This window comes from Erinaceus europaeus, chromosome 15 (assembly GCF_950295315.1).
Source record: "Erinaceus europaeus chromosome 15, mEriEur2.1, whole genome shotgun sequence".
Lineage (NCBI taxonomy): Eukaryota > Metazoa > Chordata > Mammalia > Eulipotyphla > Erinaceidae > Erinaceus > Erinaceus europaeus.
This window is the reverse complement of record NC_080176.1, coordinates 62,578,494-62,604,683: the sequence shown is the minus strand read 5'-3', so window position 1 is coordinate 62,604,683 and position 26,190 is coordinate 62,578,494. Positions and strand designations below refer to the sequence as shown.

General features: G+C 46.7%; 1 long non-coding RNA gene across 1 annotated transcript in view; it reads left to right on the top strand.

Moving 5' to 3' along the window:
- The window catches only part of LOC132533019 (uncharacterized), a 68,248-nt gene extending 47,871 nt beyond the window's left edge, over positions 1 to 20,377 (top strand). Inside the window, exons 3-5 of the long non-coding RNA XR_009544901.1 lie at positions 19,061 to 19,173; positions 19,260 to 19,314; positions 19,715 to 20,377. This is a non-coding gene — a long non-coding RNA (uncharacterized LOC132533019). The remainder of the gene's footprint in view (positions 1 to 19,060; positions 19,174 to 19,259; positions 19,315 to 19,714) is intronic.
- Positions 20,378 to 26,190: the final 5,813 nt, after the last annotated feature.

Below are 26,190 nucleotides of genomic sequence, written 5' to 3'. Positions count from 1 at the left end.
CCAAAATGTTCCTGTGTCAACAGGGAAATGGATTTGAGTTGAACAGGCAGGGTGTGCGAGACTGGGGTTTCATTCTCTGGCTGTGGTTGACCAGGTTCAGGACCCCCTGGACTAGGCCTGCCCTGGGGAGGTGGGGCAGGTCCCAGGGATTTGGGCGCCCAGCCTGGACCAGAACCTTTTCACCTTGGCTCTCCTCTGGGCCTTGGCTGAGAAGGAGGATGCTGGAGGTTGGTCAGACTGCACCCAGGACCAGGTCTCAGCAAGGCCTGCTCTGTTTTCCATCCCTCTGCCTCCATTTTGTTCAGATGAAAAAGGTCAAGCTTCCCAGGTGGGCAGGGAGGGAGGCAGGTGGGTGGTTTCCAGTAAGTCTCTGGGAACGAGAAGCTAAACCATGACCCACAGACTCCTCAGTGGCTGCCTGAAATCACACAGGCCTTTTCACTATCACTTCTGGCTACCTTGCTCTCACTTTTGCCTGACAGAGGAGCACTCAGGAGGCAAGTTGACACAACAGAAATATTGTTGTAGTTCTGGGTGTCAGAGGTCTGTCAGCAAGGTTCCTTCCTTTCTTTCTTTCTTTCTTTCTTTCTTTCTTTCTTTCTTTCTTTCTCTCTTTCTCCCTTGGAGCAGGGGCATTCACTCTGACCTCTGTCCCCATCTTTGTACAATCTTCTGTGCCTCTGGTCTCTCATCTTATTTGTTTTAAAGATATTTTTTGGTTCTTTATTTCATTTTCCTTATATTTGATATGGCAGAGAGAAACTGAGAGAGGAGGGGAATATAGAAAGGGAGAGAGACACCTGTAGCACTGCTTCACTGCTCGTGAAGCTTCCTCCGTGCAGGTAGGGACTGGGGGCTTGAACTCAAGTCTTTGCACATGGTAACTTGTGTGCTAAAGAGTGTGCCGTCACCTGGACCCTTTTGTTCTCTTTTCTATAAGGACACAAGTCTTCGGATTTAGGGTCCATCCACAAGGGTCTTACTTTGAGATTTTTATTTATATATACACACCCTCTTTCCAAATATGGACACATTCACAGGTGCTAGAAGTTGGGAGTTGGACATGTCTTTTTTTTTTTTTTTTTTTTTTTTTTTGGAGGGGGACACTATTATTCAGCCCATTCCACATAGGAATGAGAATTGGATTTGTATCATACTCCTCATCAGCAAAATTGGATACAAGGAAAATAATGAAGCAACATTTTCCCAGCTCGGAGGGGAAATGGCTTTGAACATAAATTATCATTCAAGTGTGAGGCTAAAATGAAGCTGAATCAGACAAGTGCGGACTCACAACATTTACCAGCCCTCCAATTCTCATTTGGAAGAATTATTGTATTTGGCTAGTGTGTAAGATGTCTTCCTCCCCCATCACCTTGCCTGCAGGCTGGGCTTTAGGGGAGATTGTAACCCCAGATTGATCTGGCAACAATGTATTTCTTTTAAGTTTATCCCCTTTGTGTTGTTTAGCAAACCACTAGTATTAGAAGGGGTTTAACATAAAAGACTAGTTTGTTATCTTTCATTCTTCATCTCTTTCCATCTTGAATTCTCACTTCCCCCTCTTAATCCTTTAAAAATTAACTTGTTAATTTATTATTTGATAAGACAGAGAGAAATTGCCAGGGAAGAGGAGATAGAAAGGGAGAGAGGGAGTTGGGTGGTAGCGCAGTGGGTAAAGTGTAGCTGGTGCAAAGAGCAAGGACTGACATAAAGATCCCGGTTCGAACCCCCGGCTCCCCACCTGCAGGGGAGTGGCTTCACAAGCAGTGAAGCAGGTCTTCAGGTGTCTATCTTTCTCTCCCCCTCTCTGTCTTCCCCTCCTCTCTCCATTTTTCTCTGTCCTATCCAACAACAACGGTATCAATAACAACAACAATAACCACAACAATAAAAACCAGGGCTACAAAAGGGAATAAATAAATATTAATAAAGAAAAAAGAAAGGGAGAGAGAGAGACACATGTAGCACTATTTCATCCACTACAAGTGAAGTGTCCCCCCTGCAAGTGGGGACTGGGGGCTTGAACTTGAGTCCTTGCACATGGTAATGTCTGCACTCATACAGGCTTGCCACCACTTGGCCCACTTCCTCCCCCGCCAATCTTTTAGTTATTTCTTTTGCTGCTTCTGTATGTATTTCTTAGTTTCTGCTGTATGGAACTACCCATTATTATTACTATTTTCTGTTTTAAGAATTATCTTGTGAAAACTTAGATTCTAGTTTTTGGACCCCTCCAAATACATACACTTATCCTTTCTCTGTCTGCCTGTATAGCTCAACATCAAGTTTTGGGTAAAACCAGAAGTGGGAGCTTTAATTAGCAGTGCGGGCTAAGTCCCATCCAGAGCTTAGCATGCGGTACAGCCCTCCTTTGCTCTAGATTAATGCTTGTTTTCATTTTTTCTTGCTTAGTTTATCTACCTGTTTTTCATACTGGTTTGAATATCCCTTCTCAATTGTGTACAGTACAGTTGTGCTAACTTTTCAACCAGCGATGGCCCTGGGGATTTTCTCCACTTCTTTTCTTGCTTGGCTTGTTTCTGGGGCCCGGGGCCTCTCCTTGATTTGGCTTTCATTTTGGTGAATGGCACATTCTGTGAAAGACCAAAGCCCTCCAGTTGCTGGTGTTCCTGGGTGTGCAGTTCTCAGTGGAAGGATTTTGTCCCACATCTTTGAGCTTCCAGCACTGCACTGGGAATTCCAGATCAGTTAAATGTGACTTTTTATTTTTTAATGTGAACTTTTTCTACTTGCTGGAAGCTTTTAGGGCCTTCTATTGATTCCTGCTATTCTTAAGTCTCACTCTGATACTGTACCCTAATGTAGGCACATAGCCCTCCAGTTAAAAATAACCTCATTTCTAAGCCTCATTTGCAGCTAGGTAGAGCTTATAAATATAAGTAGTCTTGTGTTCTGGAAAGTCACCTTGAGAAGATGGGGCATTCTTCTTTTTTATTTTTCCCTCCCTGCTGCCTTGATGGAGAGGCAATAGCTGGAGTTTCAGCAGCTGTACTGTACCATGAGGTGACTATACTATACTTATTATAAGTCAAGTCTTTTGAAGCACCAGATGTTAGGGTCCTGTACATGATGACCACATGGCCCTTGGGGTGACTCTCCTAGGTTTTCTTTTAACCAAGAGAAAAAATACATTTAAGTGATTTTTAAGCTACTTATTTTTCTTGTTAAAGTCAAACTTCTTTCTAAATTGTAATAGAAGCAAAATGAGATGCTTCTCTTTGTAAAATCACTTTTATGATATTCTCAGATAACTCAATACATCTAGGATAAAACCTCATAATTCTTTTATTACAGCGTATACCTGAATAAAATCAAGATGGGCCTCATACAACCTAGTATCTCATATACAACTGAAAACCAAAAATTGAATATAAGAAGTAGCCATGACAAAGTGGAAAGAAAAAAAATACAGCCTTCTGTTTATTGTAAAAACACTGATTTTGAGAAAGTTGGGTGGTAGCACAACGGGTTAAGTGCAGGTGATGCAAAGCACAAGGACGGAGCCTCAGAGGCAAGATGGCCTATGCCATGGGGTCCCAGAAGGAAGATGGCTGAAGCTACAGAACCCAGAGGCAAGATGTCTGACACCACTGATCCCTGGAGGCAATATGTCTGAGGGGACAGAGCCCAAGAGGCAAGATGGCTGACCCTACAGAACCTGGAGGCAAGATGGCCAATGGGATGGAGCTCCAGAGGCAAGATGGTTGATGCCACGGCTCCCTGGAGGCAAAATGGCTGATGGGCTGGAGCTCAAGAGGCAAGATGGCTGCCCCAACAGAAACTAGAGGCAAGGTGGCTGACAGGATGGAGCTCCAGAGGCAAGATGGCTGACCCTACAGAACCTAGAGGCAAGATGGCCAATGCCATGGAGCCCCAGAGGCAAGATGGCCAATGCCACAGAGCCTCAAAGGAAAGATGGCTGATGCCATGAGTCCTAGGGCAATATGGCTGAAGCCACAGAGCCACAGAGGCAAGATGGCTGATGCCACAGAGACCCAGAGGTAAGATGGCAGTCACCACAGAATCAACAGACAAGATGGCCAACACCATGGATCCCTGGAGGCAAGATGGCTGATGGGACAGAGCTCAAGAGGCAAGATGGCTTCCCCAACAGCACCTAGAGGCAAGATAGCTGATGGGATGGAGCTCCAGAGGCAAGATGGTGATGTCATGGAATCCAAAGTCAAGATGGATGATGCCATGGAACCAAGAGGCTAGATGGCCAATGCCACAGAGCCCCAGAGGCAAGATGGCTGACGGGATGGAGCTCCAGAGGCAAGATGGCTGACATCATGGAGCCCCAGAGGCAAGATGGCTGACACCACGGAACCCAAGAGGCAAGATGGCCAACCCTACAGAACTTAGAGGCAAGAGGGCCAACAGGACAGAGTTCTAGAAGCAAGATGGCCAATGCCAGGGAGCCCAAGAGGCAAGATGGCCGATGCCATAGAACCCAGAGGCAAGGTGGCTGATGAGACTGAGCTCCAGAGGCAAGATGGCCAAAGCTACAAAGCCTCAGAGGTGATAGGGCTGAAGCCATGGAGCTGCAGAAGCAAGATGGTCAATGCTACAGATCCCAAGAGGAAAGATGGCCGACCCTACAGAACCTAGATGCAAGATGGCCTATGGGGCAGATCTCCAGAGGCAAGATGGCTGAAGACATGTAGTCCCAGAGGTAAGATGGCCAATGCCACATAGTCCCGGGGGCAATATGGCTGATGCCACGGAGCCACAGAGGCAAGATGGCTGAAGCTATGAAACCCAGAGGCAAGATGGCTAATGGGATGGAGCCCCAGAGGCAAGATGGCTGATGCAAGGTGTGTTAGGAACCCAGTTTGTCAGGAAATTGTGAGGAGCCTCACAAAGCACCCTGCATCCCTGATACTATGGCCTATCTACATAGTCATTGTATTGCCTGAAAGATCCCCACCCATTTCATTCCTTTGATCTATCTTCTTTCTACCCTCAAGACCCTCCCTGCCTGCAGGGTATTATTAATCCTACCAGTTAAAACCCTCAAAACAGTTGCTAACAGTTCCTACCTTTCCAGCCTTTCTCTGCCCCTTTCCTAGCCATTTCCATTTCCGACTTGCCACTTCCGGGACTGTCCTTTAAAAAACCCTTGGCTCTCTGATCAATAAAGGTATTGCATTGCCTCGTGCCACGTGTTTGGTTCCTGAGTCATCTTTCTTGTGTTGCTAAGTGAGTAGCAGCCCATGCTGGCTCCGGTCGTGTTCTCTCCAACCCAGAGAGTACGCGCCCAGGAAGAGGCACCCCCACGCTAGCCCAGCACCGGTTCAAGCCCCCAGCTCCCCACCTGCAGGGGAATCACTTCACAAGCGGTGAAGCATGTCTGCTGGTGTCTATCTTTCTCTCCCAATCTCTGTCTTCCTCTCCTCTCTCCACTTCTCTCTGTCCTATCCAACAACAAAGACATCAATAACAACAACAATAATAACTACAACAATGAAAAAAATGGGCAACAAAAAAGGGAATAAATAAATATTTTAAAAATACTGTATATACAACAAGGGCAACAAAAGGAAATAAATAAATATTAAAAAATACTGTATATGAAAAGGAAAAAAATTCAGATACTCTTAATCATAAGAGCTGGGCGTGGGGAGGTGGGGTGAAGAAGTCACAGAGAGTTTGTTCTTAGTTCACACTGGAGGTGGAATAGATATTGAGAGTTTGTTGATGTTGTTAGAGAAATGCAAGGGTTGCTGACAATAACTGTCTAATTAAACCAAAAATAGATATCTACAGTTTAACTTAAAATATTAGAATGAGTGGAACCAAATAACATAGCCCAGAAATTACCAAAAAAGAATAAAAAGCAAATCAGAAAGTCTAGTAATGGAATACACACAACAATGTTAGAATAACTGAATGCATCAGCAATCACAATACTTATGAGTTTAGTTTTCCTTAAATTAGATTTAAAAATTCAGTTTCCTAAAATGACTCATATATGAAACTAACAGAAAAATTTAAACAAAAGGAAACATACACATATGAAGAATAATACAATTTTAAAAGGAATAGCAATATTAGTGGCTAATATAATAAAAGTAACACTATAAATTGTTAAAAGGAACTCCCTATTAAAATGACACATAGCAATCATGAACCATTTTTTTATGTAACAAAAGTGTGAAATTGTTTAAACAAAAGTGCATAGCACTATTGGGAGAAGTAAATAACCTGACATTATAGTCAGAGACTTTAACTTTTCAACAGATTAACAAGACACACCAATAAGACAGGTGAAAGTACAGATGCATAAGTCAGATGATTATCAAGGTTGATGATATAAAAAGTATATGATTTGTGTTGGGAATATGTGCTATATTATTCTATAATTTGTAGTGAACAAAATACAAAGCCCGTTTAAACACATATGGAACATTAACACAGTTGCCTTTGTCATAGGTCTCACAGAAAATGTAAGTGCATATTTACACATTACTGTCATATCAATGTCATATTCATTAGCTGTGACACAATCAAATCAGAATAATCAACAGAATAACAACAAAACAAAACCTGTGCAGTTACCATTTAGGTGACTTAGTCCTTTAAATAATTATCAGGTCAAAAACTCAGTCAGAGTGAAAGTTATGCATTATAAGCATAGACATAAATTCAGCATATGATAAACATGTGGAATGTATGTATTCATAAAATAAAGTTTTAGATCCATTAATTACAAAACACCAAGTCCAAAAATAAAAGATTAAGATCTCAACTCAGGAAATTATGTAAAAAAACATATAAAACCAAGGATAATACACAGAAGGAGTTAATAAAGATGAAAGTTCAAGTGAGCTGGATAGAAAACAGAAAACAGAGCTCATTCATGAAGCCAAAGACTTTTCCTCTCTCTGATTTAAAGGCCACTATAACAAACAATCTTTTCAAGACCAGTGAGAAACAGCAAAGATTAAAATAAATAAATCATCGTAGGAAGTAAAAAACGGACCTAATTATCAGGAAATTTCAAAGGAAAAGGGAGAGACTGAATTGTGATTTGGAAAAAAAATACATATAAGATTTCCACTCCCACCCTCAGCTTTTCTTTTCCTTTTTTTAAAATACTTATTTTTATTCCCTTTTGTTGCCCTTGTTTTATTGTTGTAGTTGTTATTGATGTCGTCATTGTTGGATAGGACAGAGAGAAATAGAGAGAGGAAGGGAAGACAGAGAGGGGGAGAGAAAGATAGACATCTGAAGACCTGCTTTACCACTTGTGAAGGGATTCCCCTGTAGGTGGGGAGGCAAGGGCTTGAACTGGGATCTTTATGCTGGTCCTTGAGCATTGCACCACCAGCGCTTAACCCGCTGCGCTACCACTCAACTCCCCACCCTCAGCTTTTCATATCTATAAACGTACTACAAACACATTAATACAATGGCTGCCTTATTAGTACATTTAACATTTATTTAGGGAGTCGGTCGGTAGTGCAACAGGTTAAGCACATGTGGCGCAAAACGCAAGGACTGATGTAAGGATCTTGGTTTGAGCTCCCGGCTGCCCACCTGTAGGGGAGTCACTTCACAGGTGGAGAAGCAGGTCTACAGGTGTCTTTTTCTCCCTCTCTCTGTCTTCCCCTCCCCTCTCCATTTCTCTCTGTCCTATCTAACAATGACAACATCAATAACAACAATAATAATAACTAAAACAATGAAAAACAAGAGCAACAAAAGGGAAAATAAATAAATAAAAGACTATTTATTTATGAGAGACAGGTAGTTAGACAGATAGACAGACATGCCATAGTACTGAAGCTCCCTTCAATGTGGTGGGGCCTGAGCTTGAACTTGGGTCACACTTAGCAAAGCAACACATTACCCAAATGAGGTAGTTTTCTAACCCTTAATGATGTATTCTGAAGTTCCTAATTTGCTTCAGATTTGTAAAGGACCTCATTCCTTTCATGTGTTATTTCAACATTTTAATTATTTATTTTGGCACACTGGCCTTCACACCAGTGTAATTCCACCACTAGTAGAACCTGTTTTTCTTTTCTTTTTCCCTTTTGTTGTCCTTGTTGTTGTAGCCTTGTTGTGGTCATTATTGTTGTCATTCATTGTTGGATAGAACAGAGAGAAATCAAGAGAGGAGGGGGAAGACAGAGAGGGGGAGAGAAAGATAGACATTTGCAGACGTGTTTCACTGCCTGTGAAGTGACTCCCCTACAGGTGGGGAGCCAGGGGCTTGAACCAGGAAGCCTTTTTTCTTTTTAAAAATTAAAATGGAGTCAGAGAGGTTGAGAGAAACACAGAGAAAGGAGAGACACTATAGCATCTGTAGTGAATGATGCTTCCATGTGGTACCAGGTCTTGAACCCAGGTCCTCACACATGGGAAAGTTTGTACTTTGCTGGATGAGATATCTCCTGGCCTCATAGTTTTAATTCTTCATCTTTTTAAAAAAATTTCTTTATTGTGGAATTAATGTTGTACATTTAACATAAATAAAATAGTTTGTACATGCGTAACAATTTTCAGTTTTCCATAACAATACAACCATTCTTTATCTTTGAAAGGGTTTCTTTCACCCACTGTGGCTTCATTGCTTCCAGAAAATCACAGGTCAATTTGCATGTCTCATTTTAGGTTTCTTGGTGTTACTTGTGGAGGATCTCACACCAGTGACAACTGTTCAATGGGTGCATTCAAGTGGCACTCTTATTTATTTGCTTATTTATATTTATTGGATAGAGAGAGAGTGAAATTGAGAGTGGGTGAGACAGAGAGGGAGAAAGAGGGACACCTACATTAGAGAATGGGCCCACTGTCCCGGAAAGTCCAGGCCATTGTTTCCATGAGATCTGAGTGAGTTGACCCCCAACTCTCCCTTCACGTTGAGACAAAGGCAGGTCCCCCCAGTTTCTGGAATTTATGATGGCTGGACCCCCAGACATGGGCGCCTTTATTCATATGCCACCTACCCCCCCTTCCTTCTTTAATTAAAAGCTGTGGATTACTGTGTTCAGTTAACCTTAAAACCACCAGCAAACATCCTGATTGCTCAGCTGCCTCCTTTTCCCCCCTGCTGTCCTAAAGTGCCTCCAATCTACCTCCAGACAAATGTACATTGTAAAGCTTGTGACCAAACCTCGTATTGTAACATTTTACTTATGATCAGTCTGTTGGTCAAAATGTTACAGCATTGTGTTGCTCTGTGTTTGGGTTAATGGTTACCTCAACCCTCCCCCTGAATTAGTGGTGTATCTGCCTGCCTTTCAGTAAACTGGTTGCCCACCTTTCTGAGGCTGCCACCCAAGTTGAATGAGTCTGAGATTCTCTCTGCCTACATCAATCCCGGCACGCAGTTACCCCAGGACTCCCTGGAGAGCCACTCTGACCTTCGTCCCTTGTGGCCAGGAGGGCAGGAAACCCAGAGTGGACTGCACACCTGCAGCACTGCTTCACAGCTCATGAAGTCTACCCCTTCAAATGGGGACTGGGGGCTTGAACCTGGGTCCTTATAGATTGTAATATGTGTGCTCAACCAGATGCACCATTGTCTGGCCCCACAACTATCTTTCAGTTTAGGTTGTAAGGGACAGAGACAGCTTCATGAACAATAGGTTTTTGTCAGGCCATGCTTGGATTGGATTAAGAGCAGGATTCTGTCAAGTTTTTTTTTTTCCTTTTTTTCCCCCCCTCAAGGTCGTGCCTGGGGCAAAATGAATCGACTGCTCCTGGTGACCTTTTTTTTTTTTTCCTTCTTATATTGACAAAGAGAAGGTGAGAGGGAAGGGGAGAAAGGGAGGGAGAGATCAAGAGAGACACCTGCTGACCTGTTTCACTGCTCATGAAGCTTCCCCAGTGGGTGGAAAGTGGGCATTCAAACCTGGAAACTTGAGCATGGCAATGGGTACACTCTACTGGGTGCACCACTGCCAGACCCCTTCTGACAGGGTTTTGATAAACACAGTCCTCTCTCAGCATTTGTTTCTCTCTGCATGTCCTCCTCAGCTATCTCCTTCACAGATGTCCACAGACTAGTGTGCTACTCACTCACTCACTTACTCCTCCACCTCACGCCTGCCTGCTGGAGCAGCCTCTCCAGGGTCTCTGGCTGAGAATGGTAGGAAAGAGTACAGCTCCTCCCTCCACAGCAGACATTCACAGGTCTGGTCCCACACCGTGGCTGCCGTGGCAGTGCATGGCTGACCAGGTGGGACCAGGGTCCTCACGCACAGACACCCCAGTGTGGGCAGTGGAGAATACACCCTGGACACTTCCCCTTCAGAAGAGAAATGACGTGGAGGTGCTGTGACTGACACCTGGCTGACATGCTTGCCAGGGCATGGCCAGTCTCCCTGGGAGCTCACTTCCAGGGTCTGTCTCTTCCTCATTTGTTTGATGCCAGCCAAGACTGATCTCTCCTCTCTGTGTTTATGACTTCTGACCCTCTCAGACAGTGAGGACTATTTCAGGAGGCTTTGAGGTGCCAAAGACATACTACATCCTTGGACCAGGCATCCTCAGATTGCAATGAGGTCAGTGGCCCCTGGCTCCCAGCTGGCTTTGGGCAGAGCTTGAAGCATTTCTGGGGACCACTGCTCTGCCTTTCATCCCAGGAATGTGGAGAATGCAGAGGTTTCCACCATACCTCTGGGGACATCTCCCTGGGGTAGAGGGCCCAGTTTAGGTAGCATCCATCACTCAAGGCCCCACTTCTGGGCTCTGCAACAAGCCAGTGGTCTTGTTCATGCCTCACTTGGACACAGGAACTTGGTTTCCATTTCTCCACTCTTGGCATGCAAGGGGCTAATGAGCCAGAAAGCACTTTCTCAGCAGACAGTTGATCTTAGGTTTCCAGCCTTCAGAACTGTGAGGCAGACGGCTTGATACCTGATCCACTTACTCCAGAGTGTGCTTTCAGAGTAGGTAGGTTGACCAAGGGGATAGTGACAAGATTCCTAAAAGAAATGTCCCCAAGGGCCAAAGGAAGACAGAAGAGAGACGCTCATATTCGCTGGAATTGAGGCAGGGGAGGACAGGCGACATGGAAGTTCTGCCTACAGTGTTGAGCATGTCTGTGTTCCATAACTAATTTGTTGACTTCTATTCTACCCCATTCCAGAAGGGGAAAAAGAAGCTTTGGGGTGTGTGCCTGTGGTCCTGCGAACAAGATAAGCCCCTCCACAAACACTGACCCAGCAGAGTGTCCCAGTGGTCCTCTGTGTTGCCTGTGTTGTTGCAGACCCGGACTTCCACCCCCTCCCTTCCTGTATCCCTATGATTTAAGCTTCGTTCCTGATGCAAATTGACATTTGTGATGGACACAGACACCTGACAGTGGGCGACAGGCCTCGCATACCAAGATGGGAGTTGGGTATCAATGGTATTCGGGGACACATCTTCAGGATCTCCAGACAAATCCTCCCCCACCCCACTTTTCAGCCCTGGCACCTTCGCTGGAATGCACACGCGAGACAATGCGTGAGTGGCATTTCAAGTCAATTATTAAAGTTAAGAAGCTCTTGATTAGACAGTAGTGTACAAAGGAATTTTATTTCGGGGCCTCTGACACATGACAAATGGCAGCACCAGATGAGAAGTGAGGGAGTCCTCTGGCCAGGGCTCTTTCAGTCAGGGGACAGGAATCCAATTTGCTTTTAAATGCCACTCACAGACCCTTGCTTCCCTACTCGCAAAGCAGCTGGCTGAAGTGGTGGCCCTAGCAGCGGGGACACTGGGATTCTTCCTGCAGATTCTGTCCTGGCATCCAGTCACTTGGGCTGGCACACCAGGCGCTGGGCAGCCCTGATTTTCATGCATCTCCCTTCTCTCGGATCTGCTGGGGGTTTGTGGATAAACTCCTTTACCAGACAGTGAGCAGAACATCAAATCCACCGAATTACATCCTACTTAGGAGTTTCCAAAAGGCAGCTTTGAAACAAATTCCCGAGGATAAGAAGGCTAGGAGATGAGGGAGCTAATATGTGTACACACACATAGTGAACAAAGCCAGGCTCCTAACTGTTTAACTAGCCAGGGGTGGTGAGGGAAATGGAATTTACAGTCAACATAGAATAAACATGTTGTTTGTTCTCCTGATTATTTCTTTTCTAGCCCCCACCATCCCTGGCCCATCAGAGGTGGAGGGTCGGCTGGTTTCTGGCTCCCAGGTGAGGTGAGGAGTGGGATGCCAGAGGGGTGTTGTATGGACCATGGGGTGTGTGGGAAGAATGGATATGGACTGGGAGCTGCTGCCATTGTGACAAGGCTGAGAGCAAGGTCAGAAGTGAAGGGACCTGGGATAGAGTCAGATGGCCTGTGTTCTAGGAGTGTTGATGAGGACAGTGGATACAGTTGTGGGAAAGCAAGTTTTTGCAATTAAAAAAAAGTGGGGCTGGGGAGAGAGCATAAGTCTATTTTGCAAATAGACTCTCATGCCTGAGGCAGCAAAGGTCCCAGGTTCAATCCCCAGCACCACCATAAGCCAAAGTTGAGCAATGATCTGGTAAAAAAAGTAATTTAATAATAAAGGTGAGGGAAAGGAAGAGGGAGAGGGGGGAGGGAAAGAGGGAGAGGGAGGGAGAGAGAGAGAGAGAGAGAGAAAGAGAGAGAGAAACTGAGTATCAGTCTGGCATATGTGATTCTGGGGATCAAACTAGAGACCTCATGTGTGAGAGTCCAACACTGTCCACTGTGCTTTCTCCTGGGTTATGAGCACCATTAAAAAAGGTCATTTACTTATGAGAGAGAATGAGAGAGGTACCAGAACACTGCTCAGATCTGGTATATGAGGTGTTAGAGGTTGAACCTGGGGCCTCAGGCATGCAAGTCCTGTCTCTACAGCCTAATATCATGGGGCTTTGTGTATGTGTTGGGGGATTGCAGTCCTGGTGGACATTCAGTGCTGAATTTTGTCACTGGTGAGAGGCATTTAGAGGGCACATTTAGTCTCGTCTCTTCAGGTAAGAAAGGATTTAAAACTATAATAGTGAATGGTGACTGTGGCTGAGGGGTGAAGACAGGCAGAAAGGGTGGGGGATGCTTGTGGATAGAGACCTAGCCTCCTGCATGCTGAGGATAGAGTGAGCCACCCTCTGAGGGCTGTGACGTGCATCCCGTGTCACCAATATGAGGGTTGTTAAAAGCAGTTCTCTTTTTACACTTTGAGACTCCATCAATATCCAGGGACCTCATTTACTCAGGACTATTAACTGATATCATGACTCTGGGGGTTGGCCATAATGTCAATGTGAGAAAAAGTTAGCAGGCAGAAGAGGTAGTGCTCAGCTATGGCCAGGGTCTTGCCATGCCTCTCTACCTAGAAGGCCAAGGCCCCTGAAGACTGTTCATAGAGCATGGACTCAGAGAGGAACCATTACCTCTACTCCCAAGGCCAAATTATGTTTCTTGACAGGGTCTAGACAAGTTGACCAAAGTGATTAACCAATCACTTTCTAAAGCTGCTCTCACAAAGGATGTAGAGTTCAGTTCTCTGTCCTCTCTCCACAAGGCACAGGCTTGGTTTCTGCCTTCTGTACCTCTCCTTCCAGGTTGTGCTGAATGGAGATCTGACCTTTGCTGAGACAGAGTAGTTGACTGCATATATGAGAAGTGGAGATGGAGGTAGAATAGAGTCAGGAGGGCAAGAGAGGTGTTTGGTGTCCTCTTCTTTTTATTCCATCAAATGGGAATGAGGGTTTAGTTCATCATTTGCCAACTATTTTATTTCATCCCATCCCACCCCACCTCACCCCACCTACCCCACCCCACCCCACCCTACCCCACCCCACCCTACTCCACCTGACCCCACCCGACCCCATCCCATCCCATCCTATCCCACCCCATTCCATTCCATTCCATTCCATTCCATTCCATTCCATTCCATTCCATTCCATTCCATTCCATTCCATTCCATTCCATCCCATCCCATCCATTCTGTCCCGACCCATCCCATCCCATCCCATCCCATCCCATCCCATCCCATCCCATCCCATCCCATCCCATCCCATCCCATCCCATCCCATCCCATCCCATCCCATCCCTTTCTACTGCATTTTGATTCATCCATTGGTCTCTGTTTTATTTGAATAGCACCTACTATGTGACAGACAGTGTTCTAAGTGCTTAAGAGACAGAAATCACATGGAGTCTGCTCCTATGGGGCCCATATCCCTGAGGAGCAGGTAGATAACAGTGTGTCTCTGGGCATGGGCCACACTGGGCAACAAAAGAGGAACAGGCACTGGTATGGGGGTTAGGAGACCGGGGTTTGGATGCCAGATCTATTATGAGCCTTGGAAGATTCTGCAATATAATGGGTCTTGATAGTCTCCCTTAATGATGTGGGGGTTCAACTAGAATAGTCTTTTAATAGTCTTTCTCATACTTGATATTTCTGCCATTTAATTTTTTTTCCTGCCACTGGGTTTATTCCTAAGGCTCAGTGTCTGCATGATTCCATTGTTCCTGGCTTCTCCTTCTCCTCCTCCTCCACCTCCTCCTCCTCCTCCTCCTTCTTTTCTTCTTTTTCTTCTTTTTTGTATAGAGGGAGAGGTACAGAGAGTGAGAGAGGGAGGAAGAGGTGGACAGAAGGCAAGATACTTGCAGCACTGCTCCACCACTCATGAAGCTTCCCCCTTCCCCCGTGCCCCATAGATGGAGACCAGGGGCTTGAACCCAGGTTCTTACACAGGTAACATATGTGCTCTACCGGAGGAGATGCCACCTGGCCCTTCTTTTAAGTTTTCTTGTTCCCCAAATCATCCGAGGCTCTTGTCTCTCTCTAGCATTCTTTCTCCACATGGCGTACACTGTTTCCCAGTTTCCACCAGGGCACTGGCATTTGACACTGGTGGAAATGGGAGCCATTGAACTTCCACCTTCCTCTCATTCGGGTCTGGTCTCGTCACCTCACCAGCAAGTGAGCAGCACCTCCCTATTCTCAGCAAGCTCTGTTGTGCTCCCTGCCTGTCCCCAGTTCACAGAGAGGGAGTTTCCTTCACCCTGAGTCTGTTTAAACGTCCTTGTCCCTTTGGCACAGACTTATGCTTTGGTGACTTTTGTGGCTTTTGCATATTCAGATACCTGCCCTTTTTACAGCAGCCACTCCTCTCATTGAAGACAATAACCACAGTGTAGGTAATAACAATAATACTGGAGATAATGATACTGGAAATGATTATATGGGTGATAACATTGGAGATAAAATAATCAATAATATTGATGAGTAAAACAATATTGACATGTATGATAACACTGGAGTGAAGAAAATGAAGAATAATAAAATAACATTGGTGGATATAACTCTAACAGTAGTGGAGAATTGGTGATATTGAACATATAAGGTACTGGAATAGACTGGAAGGTGCTGTAGGGTAATACGAGGTAACGTGGCATCACAGCTCTGCATCAAACTTCTGTGTGGTGCAGAGCAGTGACTCAGGAGAGCCTTGCTAGATACAGACACACAATAGCTACAGGAAGTGGTGAGCATCAGGGAAGTGGTGCTGGGGGCAGCTTTGAGAACTAAGAATGGATAAGGCCTCAGGGGTAAATGAGCAGGCCCAGTATGAGCAGTGACACAGGGTCCCTGCCACCACACAATTATTAACAAGAGCTTTTACTTCGCCAGACTGTCATTGAATTTCTTCCCTATCAAGCTGACTTTTGTGGTTATAATTGTGATATCAAATCCAGTATTCTTCATTTAAATTCTGAATTCCCCTTCAATTGTTAGTCAGGGACACACACACACACACACACACACACACACACACACACACACACACACACACTTTTTCATGCTATATCAAGAGCTACAATGCCTCTGAACTTCCCTCCACAATACCTCCCCAACAATACATGTTTCTTTGTCCCTGGTCCAGGTAAGTAGAATGGATTGATAAGGGAGGGTGGTGGGGTCTGGGGCGGGGTGCAGCTTCTACCAGGATATGTGCATAAAAATTATCCTGCAACCCCTTGGACAACATTGGCACAGGGAGGGGCTGCACTGAGTCCCTCTCCTCTTTCTCCCCCCTTCTCTCTCTCTCTCTCTCTTCCTTTCTGCTTCGGTTGTTTCCTTTGCACACTCAGGCTGGGGGATAACCACATTGCAAACTACTGAGCAGAGGCTGAAATCCACGCATTACAACCTACTTAGGAGTTTCCAAAGGCGGTTTTGAGATAGATTCCTGGGGATCAGTCAGATCAAAACTACACCAGGTAATGTTTGTACACACAGAGCAAGCAAAGCCTTCCAGACTGGGTGATGAGGGAAGGCAGGGGAAGAGAGAGCTTAGGATGGGCTGGGGCCTGATAGGTACCCCAGCCCAACCTGGAGTATGTATGGCAGGGTGGGGGGGTCGGGGGCAGCTCCAGGATGGAACAGGCCTGGACCTCTTTGCCTTGGGTGCTTGTGGTTTCTTAGAAGCCCTTGGTCTCTTTACTGGAAAAAAATAAGTGTGGGGGTGGGGCACTGTGTGGACACTGTGCTATGGGGTGAAGCCTGAGATGACAGCTAGGGAGGTTGGGAGGACCCCAAATGACCCAGGTGCTCATTTCCTTCTCTGTCCCAACAGACAAGACATCCCCATCTCTGAATTTCTTTGCTGAGGGTGAAAAATATCTGTGGAGGAGCAGCCAGCTGAGTCTAGCTTATTGATAGATGATCCCAGTTTTATTGACGACATCTGAGGTATATATTCAGGAGCCAGATGACCGTGCCTTCTTTTCTTCCTCAGGTTTGACCTTGGCCTCCTCAGTGGCACAGGACTTCCTTGCAGCCTGTGGGATCTGGGGCTCACTGGCTTTGATCTCTGCAATGAACAAGAGCATTGTGGGCTTTGTCTTCTTTATGGCTGACTCAGAGGCCAGGAGCAGCTGACTGGTGGCAGAGTGGTCAAGCTTGTCTCCCTCTGCAATATTTTATTTATTTAACAACAACAACAACAACAACAACAAAGATATGGAGAAAAATAGAGAGACAGTGATCAGAGCTCTGGCTTGTGGTGGTGCCCGGATTGAACTTGACATTGGAGCCTTGGGCACAAGAGTCTTTTGTATCACCATTATGTTATCTCTCTAGTCCAAGCTTGTTTCTCCTGGGAGTGTCCTTTTGAGGGTGTGTCCAAGCTGGAAGGCAGGTGACAGGGACATCTGTCCCTGTGAGGCTCTGAGGGAGGTGTGATGCATGTGGCCAACCCTAAACCTTAAGGCTGCAATCCCTGCCTCATCTGTGGTGGGGGTAGGCAGCAGGAGGGACCCACTAAGTCCTGGATGCCCTGAGGTCACAGGTAGGGACAGTGTCTACCCCCATAGCCTGTGTAGCTCCAGATAGACACAGAGACCTTCTGGGCCTGATTTCCCTGCTCTTTGCTGGGGATCATGAGTCTGCCTTTCATGTGTCTGCCCTCCCTTGTGGCATAGCCAATGTGCAGAGGCACACAGGGGCAGGGAGAGACTGGGAAGTGACAGGCACTTATGCTTGTAAAGCATGGCTGTCATCATCATCCAGCACAATTGGATTCCCCTCTCTCCAAGCCTGGCTGTTTTATCTTCGCTGTTTATCTTTTCCCTTTGGAAGTGGCTAGAGACACTGTGCTCGTGACTTTCCCAGCTCTTCCATCGCGAAGCCGATGATCTGTAAACACACGCTCCTCTGCACAGGGGAGCTCCCCCATTTCCCATCAGAAGGAGCCCTTTTACAATGAGAATTATTGCCCTGCAATATTGCTACTGGGGAATTTAGAGTCCGGCTTAGTAAGTGGCTGGAGAGACCATGGATCCCAGGAAGAGCAAGTTGGGTGAAGGGTGTGTGTGTGGTCGGGAGTGGGGTGGGGGGGTTGTGACATGGTGCTGGCTATGATGCAGCCCCAGTGACTCGTTTCTTTTAGGAAGTTTGCTTCCAAGGGCTTGGGTAGAGGTGATGGCTGGGCTGGTGTGATGTCCAGTGTCAGGAAAGCATCAGTTCCTGTCTCTTAGGCTCTTAAGTATGTGATTTTGGATAATAAACAAATAATAAATTATTTATTTGTTTATTTTTACTGCCACCAAGATTATTGTTGGAGCTCGGTAGCTGCATAGTGAATTCTTCACTTTTCCCATTCATTGATTCATTCATTCATTTGATAGAACAGAAAGAAATTGAGTGGGGTGGGAGAGAGGGAAAGATAGCTGTAGCCCTTCTCACCATCTGTGAACCCAGGTCCTTACACACGATAACCTGTGTGCTCAGCTGGGTGCACCACTGTCAGATCCTTGGCAGATTTTCTCCCTCCCCTCCTCCCCCTTCCTTCCCTTTTCCTCCTCTTCCCTCCCCTCTCTTTCTCCCTCCCCTCTCCCCTTCCTCCCCCTCCCCATTTCCCTTCCCCCTCCCCTTCCTTCCCCTCCCCTTCCTCTTCTCTTCCCCCCTCCCCTCCTGTCCCCTCCCCTTTCCCTTTCTCTCCCTTCTCCTCCCCTTCCTTTCCTTTCTTCTCCCCTCCCCTCTCCTCCCTTTCCCTCCCCTTATCCCTTCCTTCCCCTCCCCTCTCTTCTATTATCTTCCCTCTCAGAAGATGCTTTCATGTGGGAATGGGAGCTGAGGCCCAGGCCATCAGGCTTGATAATGGTCAGCCCCTTCTTGGCAGATGTCCTGAATTTTCCCATCTGTACAATGGAGATAGGAATTCCTGCCCTAACAGTAACTAGAAAGTTGAACAGGGATATGGTTTGTGCTGTGCACAAGACATGAAGAAACCAGACACTGCTCACACTCTGAGGTCGTTGTCCTGTCATCTCTTTCTCCCCCACAGAGGGTGCCTGAGGACAGACTGGTTAGTTTTGCCATTGTCCTGCTTCTTTTCTTTAGCTTTATGGGGGGCGGGCATCCTTAAATCTAGGAACTGCAGCCAGAGGGCTTATTCTTGTAACAGTCTTTCCCAAGGTGAGTGCAAGTAACTGTGAGAAGAGTTGGGGAGGTATCTCAGCAGTAGATTGTAGGACGTACAAGTCTGAGGCTGCAAGTTCCATCCAGCACAGGCCAGAGCTAAGCAGTGTTCTGGCCTTTCTTCTTCTCTAGGCTGGAGAGGAAGAGGGAGAGGGAGAAGGAACGGGAGATGGAGAGGGAGAGGGAGAGGAAGAGAGAGACACCTGTAGCCTTACTTCACTGTTTATGAAGCCTCCACCTTGCAGGTAAGAACCAGGTATTTGTTCTGGTCTGATCTTTCTTTTTCTTTGAATCAATGCAGCCAGTATCACCTCGACATATTTCACTTCAGACTGTGTCCAGAGATGCCAGGCATGGGATGTCAACTCTTCAGCTTCATTACTCTGGTGAGACCCTTCCTAGTTCAGAGAACTCCTTAATTCCATTTCAGGTGGTGCACTTCCTAACAGAGCTACAGAATGTAGATATAGACCAGGGCCCAGGGGATGGAGCACATATGCACATGTATCCATAAGTTGGGGGAAATATAGACCTTAAAGTAAAAGTGCTCAATAGTTTGTAGTGACTCAGTAAGTGTAACAAGCAAGTAGAAAGACCTAGAAAAGACACCACAAAGTGCTTACTCAGATAGTTTCTACTTAGACCTAGATATCCTCCACCTTCTTCCTGTTTCACTTCCCTCAATCACTCTAAGTCCAACTGTGTCAGATAAAGTAAGGAACCCAAAAGCTGGATAAGGGCAAGAGACCAGCACACTTTAATAATGGCCCTTTTTGTCACTACCAGGGCACCACGTCATCTGGGCCCCTAGCCAGGGAATTCTGGAATTCCCACATGGATATTATGGGCCTAGACAATTAACAGATCCCTCTCTCCACCGTCGGTGGTCATCTCCATCAGGAACAGCATTGTGGACCCACTTGTGGGCCTCTATAGGACCTTGCCCTCAATGTGGAACAACAATGGTGGGGACTGCCCCACTCTCCAAAGGGAGTCTGGGTCAACATACTCTGCCATTAAAGGAAGACTGGTCCTGAAATGAGTGCAGCCTAGAGTGTTCCTAGCTGTGACCATGGAATGCGGGCTCAGACCTACAGGGATGCAGAGGTCACACAGGCTCCTGTTCTGAATATAAATAGACACGGGCCCCAGATCAGACTGATGGGGCCTACAGTTAATGGTATTTATATACTTTTCCCATATCTGGGAGGTACTCTCTGCCCTGATACAGCTTTTTAGTCCTATTTACAACTTTGATGCTATTCACCCAGAAATATTTTGGTCCACTTGCATGTTAGCTGTCGGGCTCAGGCAAAAATTAGTAAAGTCATGAGCCCCTTGGAATACACCTAAAATAGACTTCCTAGTTTTTTCCATAATGGAAACTCCAAATCTCATCTATATTCTTACCTTTAGGTTCCTGATTATTAAACAATTTGTTCTGACTTATATCTTAGTACTTCTTTTCAGCCACCAAGTTGCAGATGCTACCATGATACCAACCTGACTTCCCTGGGCAGACAAGCTCACCAATGTGCCCTGGAACTCCACCTCCCCAGAGCCCTGCTCCACTAGGGAAAGATACAAACAGGCTGGGAGTATGGATTAACTTTCCAACACCCATGTCCAGCAGAGAAGCAATTACAGAAGCCAGACCTCCCACCTTCTGCACCCCAGAGAGAACTTCGGTCCATACTCCCAGAGGGATAAAGACTAGGGAAACTTCCAATGTAGGGCATGGGATATGGAACTCTGGTGGTGGGAATTGTATGATATTGTACCCCTTTTATCCTACAATCTTCCGGGCTAGCGTGGGGGTGCCTCTTCCCAGGCGCGTACTCTCTGGGTTGGAGAGAACACAACTGGAGCCAGCTTCAGTGATGAGAGGGACATGATTCAGGAACCAAACACGTGGTGGCGAGGCAATGCAAATCTTTATTGATCAGAGAGCCAAGGCTTTTAAAGGGCAGGCCCGGAATTGGCAAGTCGGAAACGGAAATGGCTAGGAAAGAGGCAGAGAAAGGTAAAAGGGGGCTGGGAAGGTAGAAAGTTCCTTATCAACTGTTTTGAGGGTTTTAACTGGTAGGATTAATACTACCCTGGAGGCAGGGAGGGTCTTGAGGATAGAAAGAAGATAGGTCAAAGGAATGGAATGGGTGGGGATCTTTCAGGCAAAACAATGATTATGTGGATAGGCCATAGTATCAGGAATGCAGGGTGCTTTGTGAGCCCTGCCAAGCTCAATCACATCCTCACAATTTCCTGATAACAATCTTGTCAATCAATATTAAATCAATAACAAAAAATAAATACACTTAAAAAAAAGCTTTAGAAAGGGGTTGGGTGGTAGCGCAGCAGGTTAAGTGCACATGGCACAAAGCCCAAGGACTGGTGTAGAGATCCTGGTTCGAGCCCCTGGCTCCCCACCTGCAGGAGGGTTCACTTCACAGGCAGTGAAGCAGGTCTGCAGGTGTCTATCTTTCTCTCCCCCTCTCTGTCTCCCCTCCTCTCCTGATTTCTCTCTGTCCTGCCCAACAACAACATCAATGACAACAATAACAATAACAACAAGTACAATAAAATGGGAAAAAATGGCCACCAGGAGCAGTGGATTAATAATGCAGGTACAGAGCTCCAGAAATAACCCTGGAGGCAAAACAAAAAAAGCTTTAGGGTGGGAGTAGATAGCATAATGGTTATGCAAGGAGACTCTCATGCTTGATACTCCCAAGTCCCAGGTTCAGTGGCCTGTACTACCATAAACCAGAGCTGAAGAGTGCTCTGGTAAACAAACAAACAAACAAAAAAATAAATAAAAAAGCAACTTTATAAAAAAAATCACAAAGGATGCCATTTACAGGAAGTATTCCTTGATTAATCTCTACTTGGCCTTGATGGCTCCATTGGTATCCATACCCCCCTCCTTTTTTTTTCTTTCTCTTTTCTCTCTCATTTCTTTCCTCTGCCTCTGGTTTAGTCCCTCTTTCCTGTCTTGTCTTTGCTGCTGCATTCACCCCACTGCCTTCCCTTGGGCTTCCCCAGCTTTCTCCCCTCTCCCTTTATTTCTGATTCTCCTCTGTCCTCTGCTGTTTTAGCCCTCTCCCCACCCCCAGCTCCACCTTCAACCCCTCAGTCTTTGTGGGGAGTTGGGGAGACCATGTGCCCTAAGCACCCTAGTGTGAAATTGCCTGTGGACCTGTCCCATTTTGCCCTCCTTGATCAGGATTGAGAGACATTGTACCTCTGGCCTCAGCACAGAAGACCCGAGGTTTGCAATCACCCACTGGCTCTGCCTGGCCGCTCCCCCAGCTCCCCAAGAAAGAAGTAGCCATCTTGCCCAGATGACAAGAATGAAAAAAAGAGCAGGGAGAGGGCTGGTAGGGCAGGCTTGGCAGTTCCGTGAGACTTTGCACCAGCTCGCCCACTACCGCAAGCTGGGCTAATTAGCGAGGCCTGGCGGTCCCCGTGGTAATTTGCTTAAATGGAAGAAGTTGATTTTCTCTCCTTTTTCTGTTCTCAGGAATTCCAGTTTTAGGCCCTGGCAGTCTCTAACCACCACTCCCTTCAATCCTCTGGGGCAGTGTTTGCTATGGAAATATGCAATTAATATTGCAGCGATCATAATTGCTAATTATTAAAACAATGCTACCCCCTTTTCCTGGCCTAGTTTCATGTTTAAAACCATTTAAATAACACGGAGGAAAGAGAAAAAAAAAGAAAAAAATTAAACAGTTGTGGTGAACTTGTGCAGAAGGTAAGTGAGAGAGTATGTGGTCTGTTGGGGGTTTGCCCTGATGTCTGCAAGGACAGGCCCCTCACCCCCTGAAGGCTATCATGTCAGCCCCATTGGAACCACTTATTAGATAAAAGCCAAATAAAAGATAGCCTGCTGGTCACTGGAGTCCAGTCTGCACAGAGATCTCAGGCTGTTCTTTCTTCCTTCTTGTTTATTTTATTTATTGCCGCCAGAGTCATCGCTGAGTCTCTAGTGAATCCTGGTGGCCATTCTTCTTTTTCTTTCTTTCTTTCTTTCTTTCCCTTCTTTCTTTCTTTCTTTCTTTCTTTCTTTCTTTCTTTCTTTCTTTCTTTCTTTCTTCCTTTCCTTTCTTTCTTTCTTTCTTTCTTTCTTCCTTTCCTTTCTTTCTTTCTTTCTTTCTCTTTTTTCTTTTTTCCTTTTTTCTTCTTAGGGCAGAGAGACATTGAGAGGGAGGGAAGTGGCAAACAGAGAGGGAGAGAGAGACACCTGCAGCCCTGCTTCATAGCAGGGTTCCCAACCAAAGTGCTTTGATCTCCAATGTGTCTCTAATGCAGAGATTCAAGCCATTTATTTGGGTTCTTTTCATAAGACTTGACAAAAGCAGTGTGGTCGATTCTGACCCTATGGTTTGTGTGATCACCCCCCCACCCCAACAGACCGCTCTTACTGCTTCTCTCCTTTCACTTCATCTAGAGAGGTGGTCCCCAATCCCTGGCATGGCACTGGGGTGCTGCCATGACCCAGGCCCTGTCCTCCTGTCCATCCTTCTCTGCCACGATTCTCCCCCTGTCCAAGTTGGCTGTTCCTAGAGTACGCTCCAAACACAACCCATCAGTGGTTATGTGAAACAGTAGTTTCCTCTCAGAAGGGTTCCCCGTCCTCTGAACTCCCCCTTGGGAAATCCATATTGCTCTTGGGGACACAGGACAGAACTGTGACACAAAGGGGAAGGTTGAGGTGTGCCCTGCAGCCGAGGGCAGGTGGGGACAGGGGTGCAGTGGGAAAAGTTAAGGATGCCCAGTGGGTCTGGGGGGTAGAGAAGGAGAGGTCCCTGTGGCAGGAGGTGGGAGGGCACAGACCAGGGCAAAGCAAGGCTTGCTCTTTATCCAAAGAGTCCTGGTGTCCACTGGAGGGTTTAAGGCAGGCAGGTGATGAGGCCTAGCCCTCACTGTGCTCTGTCCTGCTCTTCCGAGTCTGGACACAGAACTGGCTGCTGCCTTTGTCTCCTGCCTCTAAAACCCTTTGGCAGCAGTTATTTTTGGAGGCTTTTGAAGATGAGCCTTGTTCTTTTAACCTCGGATGCAGACTCAGCCCTGCTCTACTGGGAGGTCATTGCCCCATCCATGACTTCTGCAGGTCCCGTCCTGGATGGATAACATAGGCCTTTCAGCTCCTTGTTCTTGTGCCTGAGGCCATATGTGTCATGGGAAAAGTCCAGGCTGTGGATACTGAGTTCAGTGTCCCCCACCCCCGCCCCCACCCCTACCCCCAGGCCAGGGGACAGCTGCATGATGGGACCATGCTGGGGAGTCAGGGTTGAGCTGCAACTTTGAGGCTGAGAAACAGCAGAACTCAGAGCAACCCAGGGGTTTCATAAAGCCCAAGTGACTTCACTGTTACTAAAAGGTGAGGACTTGGCCTAGGACTTTGGCCTTGCTTACCTGGAGATAGGGATGGGAGGAAGAGGGGGCAGGCACAGAGGGCCACTTGGGGGGCACCCCTGTGTTCCTCACCTAGGAACCTGGGTGGCAGTGTAATTAGGGATGGGATTTGAAGAAAGCAAGGCAGAAGCTGGTCTTGGGGTACCTACCACCTGCTGTGTCTGAGCTCTCATTTGACAGGGATGGAGGCACCCAGTGGTGTGCGTGAGAAGGTATTCTGCCTCTTGGGCTTTTTGACAGAAAGAAGACAGGTCAGTCTGGGAACCCTGCCACCCTCCAGTCCCCCTTTGGTGTCCTGGGGCCTTTGCAGCCCAGTGAATGTCCCAGCTGTAACACAGTAGTGGAGTTGTGGCTGTGTGCGTGTGGAGGGGGGGAGGGGGGGCTAAGGTTACTGGTAATGTGCTGTGACTGGGATGGGTGTCCAGACTGGAGAACATAGGAGGCCCATGGAGTTCTACAGGCATGTTGGCAGGTGTTTGAATTTGCTGGTTCCCCCTCCCTACTGACCTAGTACCCAATTCCCAGCATGGAATATGTCGGGTACTGCAGGCTGTACTTTGGAGGTGTGTGTGTGTGTGTGTGTGTGTGTGTGTGTGTACTTGCAAACTGGGGGAGCAGGGACTGCAGCATTCTGTCCACAGAGGGTCTAACCCCTTCACCCCTGACTTTGTGCTCTTGGGTTTTCCTGCCTCTAGGTGATATTGGGGGCTAGAGAGTAACACCTGCTTCTCTCCCTTCACTGAACTTGACTTCACAGACCCGAAGCAGGGGGTTTGCTTTCTGCAAAGCCACCCTCTGTCAACTCAAAGGCCGCCTGTGAATGTCCCTTGCTAGAACCATTTTCTTCCCCACATAAAAGGAGATGAAATGTGCAGCGCTCTAATAAAACATGAAAGGCTTAGGTGTAAGCCGGGAAGCAGGGCTTTGAATGGGATCCGGCGGTCTCAGCTGGTTGGAGGTGTATCTATTATATGTCAAGCAATTAGAAATAGGTTTCTATTAACTGGCTGACTTTGTTTGTGGCTCCTGGAGAAATGGACCATTTTCTCAGTGGCATTAGCCAATCAGGCCCACCCTGGAACCAGTTACAGGTGTTAAAGATGTAGGTCTTCATCGGTAGGTTGAATATACACGTGGTTTTTTCAAGGGTCCTGGGGGTTTTAGTTACAATGTTGTTATCAGATGACTGGATTCATTTGCATTTATTCCTCCACCTACTTGTGCGTTCATTCAGCCCTGCTTGCTTTCAGGTGCCCATAGGCACGCAGGTGCAGGTGGAAACAGATGATTAAATGTTGCAACAAGGTAGATGACAATAGTCAGTCATTTGTTACTGACAACTGTCTAGAGACAGGAGGATTGTGTCTAGAGGACTTCGTGGAGGAGGAGGCACCTGAGCTGGTTCTTGAGAAGTGAGTAGAGATGAAGTGAAGAATATGGAGTCATCAAATGGCATGAACCAAAGGGAGAACAGCCAGCCGGTCTAGAGGAAGCAGTGATGTGGCTGAAGTGCCCAGTGCGGGAGGAAGAGAGAAGACTGCTGTGGAGTGAAGGCGCATGTAGAGATCCTAGTACCTGCTCCCTCCTGCTGCTTTGCTGGTCCACTGAGTTCAGCATGGCTGTGCCGTGCATCCTCACCCCACTGAACAGAGCCAGAGGGCCACACATGGGGGCACAGAGAGCCTGCAGCAGGTCTCAGAACTCTTCACCCCCACGCTTTGGAATTCAGCATGGAAGGAAGCCCTCTGTCTGTGGTTGGTCAAGAGCTCTGCCACCCTGAGCTGCACCCCTGCAGAACCAGCTCTGGACTTGGGAGCTGTGTGAGCCTGATGCCAGCTCAGCCG